A 14,503-nucleotide genomic window follows, 5' to 3' on the forward strand; every position below is an offset into this window, starting at 1 on the left:
CAAGCCAGCTCTTAACCATCGCACCACTCAGCCGGCCCCAGACCTGTTATTTATAATCACTGGAGAATGTCTTGTGTTCATAAGAAACCCCTGTGTGGGAAGCAGGATGCTCTCAGAGCCCGTCTGCTAGATCGCCGTCTCCTGCACAGAGGGGAAATTCTTTCTCGGCATGCACACCATAAATGTGCATTGATATGCCTACGTCGTGTGCAAGGGAGCAGGCAGCCATGGGGCCCCTGCTTTCCAGGTCCCCCTGGGTGAGACAACACACCCGTGGACCCCGCCCCATGGCCCGTGGGGTGGGGCTGTGCAGGGGGAATGTGCAGAGGCACCAGGCTATGTGGATACAGCATGGCTTTCGTGTCTCCATTGCAGACAGACGTAGTCCCAGCGAGGTCCCTCCTTTGCTGTCTGTACCCGAGCTCCTGCACCTGCAAAGTAGCCCGTCCCCTTCCGTGCAGGAGGTCCCTGTGCCTGAGAGGTGGTGCGTGCAAGGCAGCTGGCACTGAGAGATGGCACTGTCAGCGCCCAGAAAAGGTTCACGGTTAGCATGACAGGGGGAGCTGAGCTGATGCAGACTGGCCATGTCCACAAGCCACCGTATGCAGACAGTTTTAGCCATATCCCACCTGGCCGTTTGGGTGTGGCTGTGCTGTCTGTAACTCTCACATGGAGAAGGCAGCTGGCGTGGGTAAATTCTGCATATGAGGTGTCCGTCCAGGAACTTTTTCTTCTGTTCTGTCAGGCACCAGTCCGGCTGTGGCTGGTGGCACTTGCCGAGGTCACGGCAGGATCACCCCACTTGGATTCCGTGTCAGTCTGTCCAGAGGGATCAGCAAACACAGCTGTCATGTCCGTCCTCCAACACACTCCAGGTCTTTCTCTTCTTATTTCAAAGGGACTCGTGTGACAACATGGTAGAGAAATGTGTTTCTGGGTCACCATCTCGTGAGTGCTACAGCTTTTCTGTGCAACAGGGTCTGTCACGTTGGGTCCAATATCACAGCATAATACAAATATATGCCCAAAAATCCGTGTGCACTTAAATGACTTTTTGTTTAATGAAAGCCTAACAACAAAACACAAATTCAGGGAGAAACGTGATACCGTTTTACATTTTTGCAAATGCGTAGCCGAAGAGACGACAGCAGGTTTCTGATCTACGTCTGTGTGTTGCAATCTGTTGTTTCTGTTGAAGAAAATCCAACCTCACACAGACGTGGAGCTGGAACATGGAGGGCTCTGTTGATAGTTTTTCCAGATGACTGTGGGTTCTCCTTCACACTATCCCCCCAAACCAACACGTAGTTGTTTCATAGCGGCTACGTTGCAATATGGAATCTGGAATCGTTATCAAAGACGTTTTCTTATTCTGTTAAATTGAAATGGATTCTCTAGTTAGCGTTTGGGACGGATCATCTGCCCATCGGTCGTTTGGAAAATACGGGTTCACCGAATCCTGGGGGTCTTCTACATGTTGACACATTTCATTATACACGTCAAAAACAAAAAAATATTACATTTGTTCATATAAGCACTCATTGGAAAACTCGTTTAATTCTCGGGAAACCGTCAGGCTCCCTGTGCCAGATAACACGCTTTCCAAAAATGCTAATGTTCTCTGAAGAGCACCAGTTTTGTCACTGACAATCAATACTGCCGGTTTGTTTTCCTTCATGTGACAAGCTCACTTTGTTCATTTTTTCACGAACGTGCCTCCCAATTACCCAGTTGCCTGTTCAGGCGATGTGGGCGTCCCCTGGGGGAAAGCGGCTAGCTTAGCTTGCAACTGAAATGGCCGGCAGCCGCCCTGCCTCCGTGCGCGGGAGCAGTGCTTCACCCGCACTCCCGTTTTGTTTCGCTGTGGGCAGTGCCAGGTGCTGAGGGATCGCGGCGATGGCGGCTGCCGTCGGGGCCGTCATCGTGTTCATGCTCAGGAACCCAGTAGTTCTCCCAGCGTAACTTCTGCACCACCCGTGCAGACAGAGACCCAGGAAAAGGGGCCAACGCTGTCTGGGTGTTATTATAAACATAGTTTTGACCCCCACAGACCCTCCGAGGATGGGTGGCCCCACTTTGAGAAGCGTGAGGTTTAGGTCAACGTCGCCCGTCGTCACCGTGGAGGACACGCATTAGAACGATGCCCTCCTCCCCAGGCCCGGGAGGACATGATCTCGGGGGCTGATCACGCCAGATGCCGGCCGTCTTTCTGCTTGAGTTTCTTGGGTTTTGAACTTCTCGCTTGCTTTTTACTCTTTCATACCACAGAGAGCTACCCGGCATTCGTTAGCAGTGCAGAGTTTACTTGCGGGAATCTCCTTCTGTCCGCTTTATAATTTGCTCTGGGTGCGTCCAGAAATTTGGTGATGCCTGTCGTTTTAGGGGTTCTCCTACGGGGGCGTCTGTAGCTGCCTCCACGTAAGCGTGTCGGTAGAGTTTTGTCTTCCTTTCCCCAAGTGTGTGGTGTGTGTCCTGCTGTGACTTTCATCTGGGCCGTCATTGTAGGGCTGGGTTCTGTGTCCCATGTGGAGACGACCTTGTTTGTCTTTGCTGTTCCCCGCCCTTGGTCACAGACAACACAGCCAGTCGGGACATTTGTTTCCATTCGGTAGATCCTGTGATCTTTGGAGTCTTGCTGCCCTGAGACAGGACGTGCTGAGAGCTGTCGTCTGTCCTCTGCCTCACCTTTGCCGAGGCGCATTCTCAAGCTGGAAGGTAGTGACTCACGGTCGCATCCAGGGCGAACGCGCCGCTGTGTGTCCATGTGCTTGAAATTTGTACCCGTGTCTTACTCCTGCGGTCCAGCTGGGAAGTCCATACCCTCTGTTTTCCCACGTGCATCTTGTCTCAGTAAACCCATTCAGCTGGTTGGTTAGCATAGGGTAGTCTACAGCTCCCCAATGTGGGTTGGGCATCTAATTCTTAAACAAATACTGTTTGAAGATCACATGAGGATCGTGAGTCTAAGAAGGTGACGGCTTGCTTAGAAGCATGTGTCTACTGCAGAGATGGGTCACCGTCTCTGAGGTGTCACCAAGCCGTCAGGGTGGCTTTCTGGGACCCAACCCTTCTGCCACCCCATTGCCTGTGCTCAGCCAGCCATCCCCTGGGTACATATCTGCTGGAACTTTTGCAAATCGCGGCCTGGCATAGGCGAAAACGTGGGCTCGCGTGTTCAGAGTCCAGCCTGAGAGTCAACCACGGAGAACGCAAGTCCCCAAGGAGGGCTTACGTCCAGGAAGTACCCATCCGGGGTCATGCAGGGTTTGCAGAGGGCAGGCTGTCCTCTCAGACGTGAAATGCATACATTAAACCAGTTCCACTAATGCTACAGGGCTCTCGAGTTCTGGGCGACCCCAGGTTCAGTTCCTGGAGGGTGGCGGGCCCGGGCCCGGCGGACGGCAGCTTCCGTTTCCGTCCTCCCACGTTCCCTGCAGACCTCCGGGGGGGCCCTGGGTACATTGGCGGGTGCTGACTGTTGCAGGATACGCATGGCACTCAGGCAACCGTGTCGGGATGCGTCTGTGGAGAGGTCACTGCTGGCCGGCAGACGCAGGCTGTACGCCCCCATCAGGCGTGGAAAAACCGAGACAGCAAGTCCACTGAGCCTCCCCACGTCTCGGAGGCTCAGTCTCTCTGGGGGAGACCAGGGAGCGTCATTGCTGAGATTAACAGTGAGCAGTGCCCTGCGCCGCGGCGTGAGAGCTGCGGGACTGTGCAGCTGCAGGGGCCCCGGCGGTGTCCTTCACGCGTCATTATGTAGGTCGCACGCGTTAGAGAGGCAGACGGTTTTACAGAGGGAGCAGCGGCTTTGCAGAAGCCCTTTGGGGTGAACTCCCATGAACTGAGCACTGGGCGAACTCCCCCGCTTTGCACCTGAATTGCAAACTAAAAAAAGTCACACGCGCACACACACGCTCGCACGACGACGACGAGGTGTTGCAAAGCCTTGGAAGCTGAGAACCACGCAGACACCCTGCACGGTGTCCGTTCTCCATGGAATCGGGAGCCTGCTTTCGGAATGGCTGCTGTCCCTGGTGAGGTGGGCGGCGGTGACACAGCTTTTCTGCCCCGTGGACCCGCGCTCGGCCCGGTGACAGCCCCGTTACACCGCCGGGGAAGGTCGGTCTGGGTTTTGGGTGCTGTGTGTGGCCCCGGAAGACAGTGGATACGCAAGTCTCAGGTGTGGGCTGGGCCCCGACCGCTTTGCTTGCTGTCCTCTGCCCCGACAGACCCCTGTGCCCAAGCCCGAGACCCAGCACCGCGTGTGTGCAGGGCACCACACTGGGACGCAGGCGATTTTACTTGCCCAGATTCGCCGTGATTTTGCCAAGAATCCCTGAGGAACCGGGAGGAAGTTAGGACATGGGATATGGTTCCTGCTAATATTTATGTAAATGACCTTGGTGGCACTGAATAGCTCTCCACTAATTCTTCTTTCTTCCCACGTGGGCACTGTGAGAGCGATGATTTAGTGTCTCTCTCTCTCTCTCTCTCTCTCTCTCTCTCTCTCGCTCTCGCTCTCTCGCTCTCTCTCTGTCTGTCATCTTTGCCACAGAAACACACTATAAATCCTTCACAGACAGACTCGATTGGAGCTGACAGCCTCCTGCGGCACAGCTCTGAGCTGCTTGAAAAAAATAACAAAAGACAAATGGCCCTATGGATGGAGGTTATCCTGGGCATCCTCACAACCTCCCAGTTGAGGGACAGCGATGGGAGGGGGTAACAGGGACAAGGAGGGGTCACCCTGTGCCGTTCTGGACAAGCTGGGGTTTGACTGTGAAGAATGACGTATTTGGGTCAACGGCTGTCGCGGGAAAGACACTCAAAACTCTGTGGGCGTGTCGGTGGGGGTACAGCGGTGGGGGGAGGAGGGACAGGATCCAGAGGTCCCGAATCCACGGGCGTGAAACGGAACAGGATTGTGAACGCTAGTGTAGATGCCGGTTCCTCTCCAAGGTGGCAGGCGTTCCCGCCATGTGGACACGCGCGTTACCATGAGTCACCGTCCGAGCAGCAGTTCCGTTCCAAGGGGTTTATACGAAGGACCTGAGACAGGCGTCCGAGGGAACGTGGGGACACCCCCGCTGGCAGCCGCCTGACCCGCTGTCTCCAAAACTCAGAAGGAGCCCAACCGCCGGTTGACAGCAAACGGCCCACACACTGGAATATTACGCAGCCATGAAAAGGAGTGCATGGACCTTCAAAAGGCATCGGCAGTGAAGGAAACTGGGGCGCAAAAGGGCACACATTGCACGATTCATTATAGAAAATACCCAGAATAGGTAAATCCTTGGGCAGAAAGGCAGTGAGGGGCTGGCAGAGCTGGTGGGGGGAGGTAGACAGACAAAATAATGTGCAGTGACTACTCAAGGACAGGGGGCTCCTTTTTGGAGTGATGAAAATGTTGCACAACTAGATTGCGGACAATTGGTACACAACAGTGCGAATGTCCCAGATGTCACCGAATGGATAAGATTTGCTCCCTTTCAAACGATAACGTTTATGTTTAATAGCGGACGTATTGAGATGTAATCAGACACCGTACATTTCAGCCTCAAGCGTGTCCAGTTCAGTTATTTTTAGTATGTTCGCAGAGTTGTGCAGCCATCACAACCATCTTAATTTCAGAATATATTTGTGGCCCCCGGAAGAAACCCCATGCCTGTGCGTAGACAGCCCCCATTCACTCACCCAGCCCCTGGCAACTTTTTTATTTTATTTTATTTTTTTAGCGGAGCCATCCTGCCACCTGTTGGCAGCTCAGCTCGAGCCGGGACTCGCACCGCTGTTGCTCAGAGCTCACACGCTTGAGCGAGCTCTTAACCAGCTGAGCCCCTGGCCGGCCCTCCCGGCGACTTTTAATCTGCTTTCTGTCTGTACGGGTTTGCCCGGTCTCGACCTTTATGCACATCACACAGTAGGTGGCCTTTCGTGTCCGGCTTCTCTCATTCAAGGTGACATATTCCGGGTTCAGCCACCTTGCCACGCCCAGCGCCGGGGCATTCCTCCTCATGGCTGACGAATACTCCGCCGAATGGCGAGACCGTGTTTCTTCATCCGTCCGTCCGTCGGTGGACAGCTGAGGTTCCTGGATATGGGAACAAAGACGCTGAGAACCTAAGCAGCCCCAGACCCCCCCAAACGAGCAAACGCCGGGCTGGGGTTCGAACCAGGCACCCTCAGTCTCCCCCGGGGGGGTGTTCCCACTTCTTGCAAACAGGAGGTGCCATACCTGTGAACGGTTCTGTGGAACACAGACGTGATGGTCATCGTGGCCTCCAGAACCAAGCTGGGTTCTGCTACAGCGGCGGGCAGGGCTCCCTGCCGTCTGGACCACGCATGGCCGGGCAGCTCGGAGGGTGAAGGGGGACAAGCACCTTAATGAAGGGTGGATGAGGCGCAAGGGAACTTTGGGGGGGGGCACGGAGACAGGACGCACGGGTACGCTTGGGCGTGCGCCCTGGCCGTGGGCCTCGGTCATTCGTGGTGGAGAAGCTTCTAGTGGGAGGACGGTTTCCAGGGAACATGTCTGTCCCTTGTGCTCCCCTTCCTTTCCTCATCCTTCTCTGCTCCCGGAAGGGACAGATGTCCCAGAATCTTGGGCACCCCCACATGTTCATTTCAGGATCACGTGTCGTCTTGGCTCCCGACGCCTAAAATCTGCTGTAAGCTAGGGTGAGGGGAGACAGAGCCTCGCCTCGCTGCTGCACGCCTTCACGTTGGGACCTGGGCCAGGTCGCTCGCCCGCGCCGGCCTCAGTTTCCCCATCTGTCAGTCCTCATGACAGCTCTGAGGATCCGAGGGGAACGTTGACCTGAATGGTGGTCGCTGCTTCCAAAGTGCCTTCGGCAGAGCGGCTGTGCTCACGGTCAGCATCAATGACACTGCTTACGGGGGGCTTTGGGGGCTGGTTGGACACATCTCTGCTGCTGCCTGAAAGTCGGATCCCGAGATACAGCAAATAATCGTTGGCTTTGTAAACGGCACAGAATGTGTGTTTGGAAACTATAAATACTTTATCCATGTTACTCTTTGTGAACCAGGGTCTCTCAAGCTCAGCATTGTCGCCCCTGGGGGATGGATGGCCCTTTGCATTGGGGCGTCCTGGGCACTGTGGGGTGTTGAGCAGGATCTCTGGTCTCCACTCACCAGATGCCAGTGGAACCCCGTCTCCTGTGTGACAGCCAAAAATGTCTCTAGATATTGACAGATGTTCTCAGGAGGACGAATCGCTCCCAGGTGAGAACCAGTGTGAGATAGGTAGGTTGATAGCTAGCTAGCTAGCTAGCTAGATGATAGATAGATTGATAGATAGATAGATAGATAGATAGATAGATAGATAGATGATAGATAGATGATAGGTAGATAGATAAATAGATAGATGATAGATAGATGATAGATAGATAGATAGATGATAGATATGGATGCATGGATGGATGGATGGATGGATAGATGGTGGATGGATGGATGGATGGATGATGGATGGATGGATGGATGCATAGATAGGTAGATAGATGATATCTAGGCAACAGATAATTAACATATGAATAGATAGAGGATAGGTAGACTAATAGATGGTGGATGATGGATGGATGGATGGATGGATGGATGGATGATTGATAGATGATGATTGGATGGTTGGATGGATAAATAGATGATTCATGAATAGATAGACAGACAAAGGGACAAATAGGCAGCGTATAGACAGTCTTTTGTGCTAACACAGACTTTCTCAGCCTCAGCTGTAGTGACACGTGAGGCTGGACACGTCTGTCGTGGGGACGTCCTGTGCAGTGCCTGCCTGGTCTCCACCTACCAGATGCAGATAGACAAAGTAACCCCAACCCCCTAGTTGTGATGCCCCAAAATGTCTGCAGGCATGCCAGCTGTCCCCTGGGGGAGGGGGGGAACATACCCCCCAGTTGAGAACCGCGGAGGTGGAGTCCGGCTGCCGGGAACGTGCCTACCCTGGGCCAGCAAAGGACCTGGTCCTCAGACCTGAGTGTGCCTGGGGGTTCTGGGAAGCGCCCCCAGCCCAGCGTCTGGGGGAGAATGGAGACCTTGGGGCATCATGTGATGTTGCACTTCCAGTCACAGGCGGGGTGTGGCCTGGGAGGCCACCCTGCACCCCTGCATCCCGTCCGGCCCTCGCCATCACTGCAGCCCCCCGCCCCTCGGTGTAGAGACCCCCCGGGTGTGGGTCCCGTGCACATGAGAGAGGAGGACGCTTCCTGCCCAGGCCCCTCCGCACTGGGAATGGGTTCCTCCTGGACCGTCGTAGGCCTGCACACCGTCCTGCAGCCCGCCGCCCGCCGCCCCTTCTGCGAGCTTGGGAACGGGCAGTGTCTCCTGGTGGGATGGAAGCCCGACTCTGCTTCTTGGACGGCGTTTGCCAAGACTTGCCAAGGCTGCACGTGCACAGCCGGCCATCGCCTTTCCCCACGCCGTCCGTCCGCCTCGTCTGCTCTGTGCTTGCAGGACTGTTGTCCCAGACGCGCGGGGTACGGAGCACGTTTCTCCTCGGGGAACGAAATGAAGGGCTAATTGAAGGAAGATGGAGGCGCCCAGCATTCGCAGAAACGCAGCCGCCCTCTGTAATTAGCTGCTGAAGGGAAGCAAATGAAATGCTTTGCCGCTTGGTGATGAGCTCCGGCCTTTTCATTAGAATGTGCATTTTTCTGGCTGCTCAATTAAGGGGGCGTCTCATCGGCCCGTCACTCAAAGCGTTAATCCGGCTTCCCTTGGTCCTTTTTGAATTATGCTCTGTGCTGTTTGAGGCTGAGGCGGGCGGCACCAAGAAGACAGCACAGAGCTTGCTGCGTGCCCACCAGGGGACCTTACCGAGGGCGCGTGCACCCAACTGTATGGCTTTCAAACCCTCTTCACCCACCGTGGGGCCGTCTTCCTCCCTTATTTAAAGTCCAGCCTCTGAGTCAATGGAAATGGGTCATTTCATGTCAAAACTTCTTCAACATTTATGTTTATTTAAGTGTAGTTGGTGTCCAGTCTTATGCTGGGGACAGTCGTTCCAGGTGTACCGTGCAATGATTTGACGTTTTCCTGCCTTACTGGGGCATTGCCCCACTAATCGCAGCTGTCCTGTCCCCGTGGAAACGCACCGCAGTGTTACTGGCTGTAGCCCCAGCCCCCTTGTCACCCGTTCCCCGCCCGCTCCCCCTGGTAACCGTCCCTGTCGCGTCTGGGTCTAGGAGTCTGTCTTTGTTTCCTTTTGTTCTGTTTGTTTGTTTTATGAAGATGCCGTGTATACGTGAGATCATAGGGTGTGTGTCTGTCTCTGTCTGACGTATCTCGCTCAGCACAATGCCCTCGAGGCCCACCCAGGTTGTTGCAGGTGGCGGCGTTTCCTTCTTTCTCGTGGCCGAGTGATATTCCATTGTATCCGTGGACCGCCTTTTCTTTATCCAATCCTCTGTGGACGGGCACTCAGGCTGCTCCCCTATCTTGTCTGTTGTGAATAACGCTGCAACACGGGGGTCTGTATATCTTTTTGAATTAGTGCTTTGGAAAACCATTGAGATACAGACACTCACACACACACACACAGACACACACACAGTGAGGACTCCCTCTGGCTTCTTATTTTAAGCTTGACATCTCTCTGCGCTTCTGTGTTGTTTTTCTAGTCTCGGGGGCCTGTGGTATGGCGCGCGTATTGTTCCCATGGAGCCCCCGTGCCTGTCTTCACCCGGTTAGGTCGGAGTTGTCCTCCGTTCTCCCTCCAGTAGCCCCAGTTTCCGCGAACCTCGTTCAGCGCCCGCTGCCCGTCTGTGCCCGGGGGTGACGTCACGACTGCGTGGAGTGACTTGTGTGCAGCAGCCGGCGTCTGCGCTCCTTTCGGGGGCAACGATGGCTGGGATTTATGTCCCAATTCCCGAAGCGTGGGACAGTCACTTGCTTGCCCCACGGGAACCATGAGTCCCTTGGGTCTAGAAGTATTCGCGCATCACACCTTTTTTTGATTCAAGACTGTCCAGGACTCTTTAGAGAAAGCCCACGTTAGGGGTGAGGTGTCCCAACCTTATTTCATGCTGCCTTTTGTTGGAAGTCCTGTTACGTCTCCTTTTACGGCCTCTAGGACTGCCCAGCTTCACAGCTGTACCCTTGGACCAGGATGTAGTTGGTGGACAAACGGGCATTTAAAAATAACATGTATGGTTTACGGTAGACCTTTCCATTGCAGATGTGGGTTTGTTGGGTGTTTTGTTTCTTACAGGCTTTTTCCTTGATTCTGAATCTTTGCCTATATTTTCATTCCCTGCCCCTCGCCCCCCAGTTCTTTTCTTCAGAGATCCCAGTTGCCTGTCTGCCTCCTGTTTCATCTCCTGAACTTTGTGATTTTTGTTTTGTTTTTTTTCAACAAGTCTCCGCTCTGCATCATTGAGTTGATTCGTGGCATTGTTGCTTCTGAACTTTCCTCTGTCGAGTGTGACAGCGTCCAGTGATGGTTCAAGGCGAGACGGGACTGCCATCCATTGATGGGGGGCCATTTTCACCCCACATCGGTGTCTCCCAGGAGACGTCCCTCGCCCTTGTCACGCCGCGTCAGCACGCGCAGTGTGACAGAGACCCTGTGCTTCGTTGTCTTCCAGGGACAATCTCACTTGTGTTGTGTAGAAAAGTGGGGAACAGGGGGCTCCCAAGAGGACCCCCCCTTCTTCCTGGCCCTGAGCGGGTCTTCTCCCATTAGTGGAGTGTGTGTGTGTGTGTGTCTGTGTGTGTACAGCTGACCCTACAACGTGGGGCTTGGGGACGCCACCCCCAGCCAGCACAGTCAAAACCACGCGTATAGCTTTGGATTCCCCCGAAATTTAAGTTGTCCCTCGGTCATCACATGGATTGGATCCAGGAACCCCCCTGCAAATACCAAAGCCCACAGAGGCTCATGTCCCCCATATAAAACGGTGTAAGCCAGCGCACACAGGCAGCCCTCCATATCCGTGGATTTCCAACTGTGGATTGAAAATGCTGGTTTTGACCTGTGGCTGGATGAGAAAGCCGGGGGTACAGGGGGGCCGACTCGATATTGAAAAAGTTCCAGTTATAAATAGACGTGCACAGTTCAAACACGTTTTACTTAAGCGTCAACTGTGTGTGTGTGTGTATATATATATATATATATATATATATATATACACATCTATTATCTATAATCTATCTATCTGTCTATATAGCTGTCTACTATCTATCATCTAGTTATCTCCCTCTATCTCTCTATCATCTGTCTGCCTGTCTATCTATTTATCATCCATCTATCTGTCTATCTAGAGCATGATATTGAGAGACAGAGAGTGTGTGTCCCCATGGTTACAAGAAGAGGCTGGTGACGGAGGGTCCCGCTGACATTCGGAAATAGGGAGCTTCTAGAAGGCGGGACTTCGTTTGGAGCAAGACGGATGGGTTTCAGGTCTGCGTCTGTTTGTCCTCAGGCTGGGGCTTGGCCGCAGCCTACTGGATGGTCTGTGTCACCGACTGAGTTCTCTCTCGCGTTTCGCCCAAGCCTCCTCCTGTTGCAGCGTCCACGCGTGCCGTTCCCAGTGCGCTTACCTCAGCGTCGTGGGGCGTGGGACTCCAAGGACGGCGGCGGGAGCTAAACCCGCCTCTCCAGGCACAGGTCAGGAGGCGAGAGCTTGTGTCTCGCAAGCAGCTGTGGGGCGTGGGCCGGAGCCCGCGCCGGTGACATGGGCGTTACCTGCACTGGGAGTGAGCGGAGCCGGTCTCCGTCCCTGCGCAGCGGCTGCGTCTTGGGCCAGCAGGCGTCCGTGAGTTTCCAGGAGGACACGCACGGGTCATGTGCTTGTCACCTGGTGACGTGTTACGGTGGCTATTTTTATGCCCAGGGACTCAAGGGGGAGGGCAGGCCGTGCCCCAAGGCCAATGGGCAGCCAGATGGGCGGGCTGCACGCCGCCCGGCACTGGGTACCTTCCTGCCCAGGAGCTAGAAATAGAAGCAGCCCCAGGTGAGGAGCAGCGTGAGTGCAACCTGAGCAAGGTGAATCGGGGGTGTGCGGGGCCGTGTGACAGAAGGCGCAGCTCAGGGCTTTGACCTGAGAGGACGTGATGCTCCTTGTTAGATTGTCAGGGGTCTTCCCAGCACCATGGTCTGTATCTGTGGCCCACCTGCACTGATTTGTGCACGCCAGCGGCTGGAGGAAGCTCTGACCGACCTCCGTGCCCCGGGTACGACCTCCCAAACCACCCTCAGGTGTCCGCCAGCGACGGACGGATGGATAACGAACAGGCGGTGTGTCCGAACAGTGCAGGATCGCACGGATCGGTCATCCTCCATGGTAGGTCGGCCTGTGGCGCCCACACGACACAGCGTCCACGGGGATCGTGGGAAGAGCTGCCGTCCTGGCTCGCCTCCCGTTCCTGATGGCGCTGAGCTCGTGCACGGATGGGGAGCCGGCGGCCTCCTGGGCTGTCGGGGCTGCGGCCCGAGAAGCATGTTCATCAAGCGTGAAATACATGCAGCCTTTCAGAGAAGGCTGGGGGTGCAGGGCGAAGAGGTAGATCGTTCAGGGGTCCACCCTGCAGACCACGTGCTCCGCGTGGAGGGAAGTGTCTTTACTTGTCAGTGGCTCCCTGGTCCCTTGGACTCCAGGGACAGACAGCTTCTCCCGGGGAGACACCTGCTCCTCTCTGCCTACAGCCTGTTCCTTCCGCCCAGGAAGGACGTGGAAAACTGATGGTGGTCCTCAGCTCGATGGGGGGCACACATGCCCCCTGGAGCCTGCGGCGCACAAAACCTGCTCTCTGAGCATCACTCCCCAGCTTCTCAAGGAGACGGAAGCCTTACCGCGCAGGCCGACATCACGAACTTGTCAAAAGTTCCTCATTAAACCGAAACCCCAAGGTGCACAGCGCAGTGGCTGGGCATCTATACCGTCCATGAAGTGTACACCGGAAGCTGAGTAATACTGTATGTCCACTGTAATTTTATATATATGTGGTCACAGGATGTGGAGCACAGCACAGGGAATAGAGTCAGTGGAATTGTGATAAATTATATACAATTTCAGAGGGGCAGTAGATTGGGGGAGGGGCGTTATCACTTTGTGAGGGGTGCAAATGTCTAACTATTAAAAAGGAAAGGAAAGAAAAGAAAAACCAAGGGTACCGCCGCCGTCTTCAAACCTTCATGCCATGGAGAAGCAGCTGCATTCAGTTCCCAGGACACTTACACGTTGGTATTTCCAGATAATGGGATGTCATTCTCTCCCAACTGAAGACCCGCCGGGGAGACCCCCAAGGGTCTCCAAGGCAGCTTCAGATTTTGTTAAAAACAGCACATCTCCCTCGAAATCATCCTGCCGCCTGGGAAAGCCCGCTGTCTCCTTTGGTTTGCAAAAAAAAAACAAACATGTTTTCAAAAATTAGAAGCCGGTTTCGCACGAGCAACTGTTCCCTTTCATAGCGTGGATTTGCTCCTTATGCAGCCAGTGAATCGAAGATAATTGTATCAAATTACCCAGAAAGAAAAACCCTAAATGCCTCTCAGAGCTGAGCCGTCCCACGCGCCTGCACGAATGCATAATGAAGGTTTCAAGTGCGCGGCTGTACAACTGCTTCGGCGGGTTGACGCAGAAAGGCAGATGACACGCTCCCTTCAGGGGCGACCGCGTCTCACGGTCGCGGTGTGAGCCGTGACCCCGGTTACCTGACAGCCTATGAGCACCCTGGGGTGAAGTTTAGTGACCATGTTAATATTGACTCTGGAACTGTTACGGGGTCAGCAGGTGGGATGGAGGGCACACGCACTTTAACGTTATGTTTGGTGCCCGTCCTCAGGATGGCAGTCCTGTGACAACGTAAATAATACCTAGACACGGGAGACAGACGTCTGGCCACCCAGGAGCGCCCTGTACGCGTTGAGGGCACGGGGCGCTCTGCGATATGCTGCCCCGTTCCTGCTCGGAGCCCGTGGCCGTCGGGGGAGAGATGCCCGCTTGGCCGCTTGGGGCGAGGTGGGCTTACCGTAGAGCATTCGTGATTATTCAGTGCTGGGGAGGCCCGCAGGTCAGGAGACAAAGGCCACTGAAGCGAACTGGTTCCTCAGAGCTGCGAAGAGGAGGGTGCACGCCAGGCCGCCCCCCGAGGCGGCGGGACGAACACGGAGACGAGAGCCTCTATTACAGCTTCTGCCGGGAGGGGGGAACGGGGCAGGCGGGGTGAGCGCGCTTACGGTGCCCTAGTTTGAATACATTCAGGGTGCTCTGTGGGGGGGGAGCATCTGGGACTGTCTCTCTTGTGTGGTCCCCACCGTGAGGAGATTGTGACAGGTGGACATTGGCCCCATAGAGGACGGCGTAGGGGGGGGGGTCCTGGGTGGCCGAACCTCCACTGGACACACAAGCTCACAGGCGAGTGACTCACTATCTCTAGGAATGGGTTCGTCCCACGAGGCCCTGGCCCACAGGACCCCGGATGTCAAAGCATCAAAAGTACAGCAAATGGAAGGCGTGCTCCCTACAAAGGC

The 14,503-nt window shown here is 54.9% G+C and overlaps 1 protein-coding gene across 1 annotated transcript in view; it reads left to right on the plus strand.

The window, feature by feature from the left end:
* Window positions 1-14,503, plus strand: part of DHRSX (dehydrogenase/reductase X-linked) — an 82,517-nt gene that overhangs the window by 38,781 nt on the left and 29,233 nt on the right. The window lies entirely within an intron of this gene.

Source organism: Hipposideros armiger, unplaced genomic scaffold (genome assembly GCF_001890085.2).
Source record: "Hipposideros armiger isolate ML-2016 unplaced genomic scaffold, ASM189008v1 scaffold_709, whole genome shotgun sequence".
NCBI classification, from domain to species: Eukaryota; Metazoa; Chordata; class Mammalia; order Chiroptera; family Hipposideridae; genus Hipposideros; species Hipposideros armiger.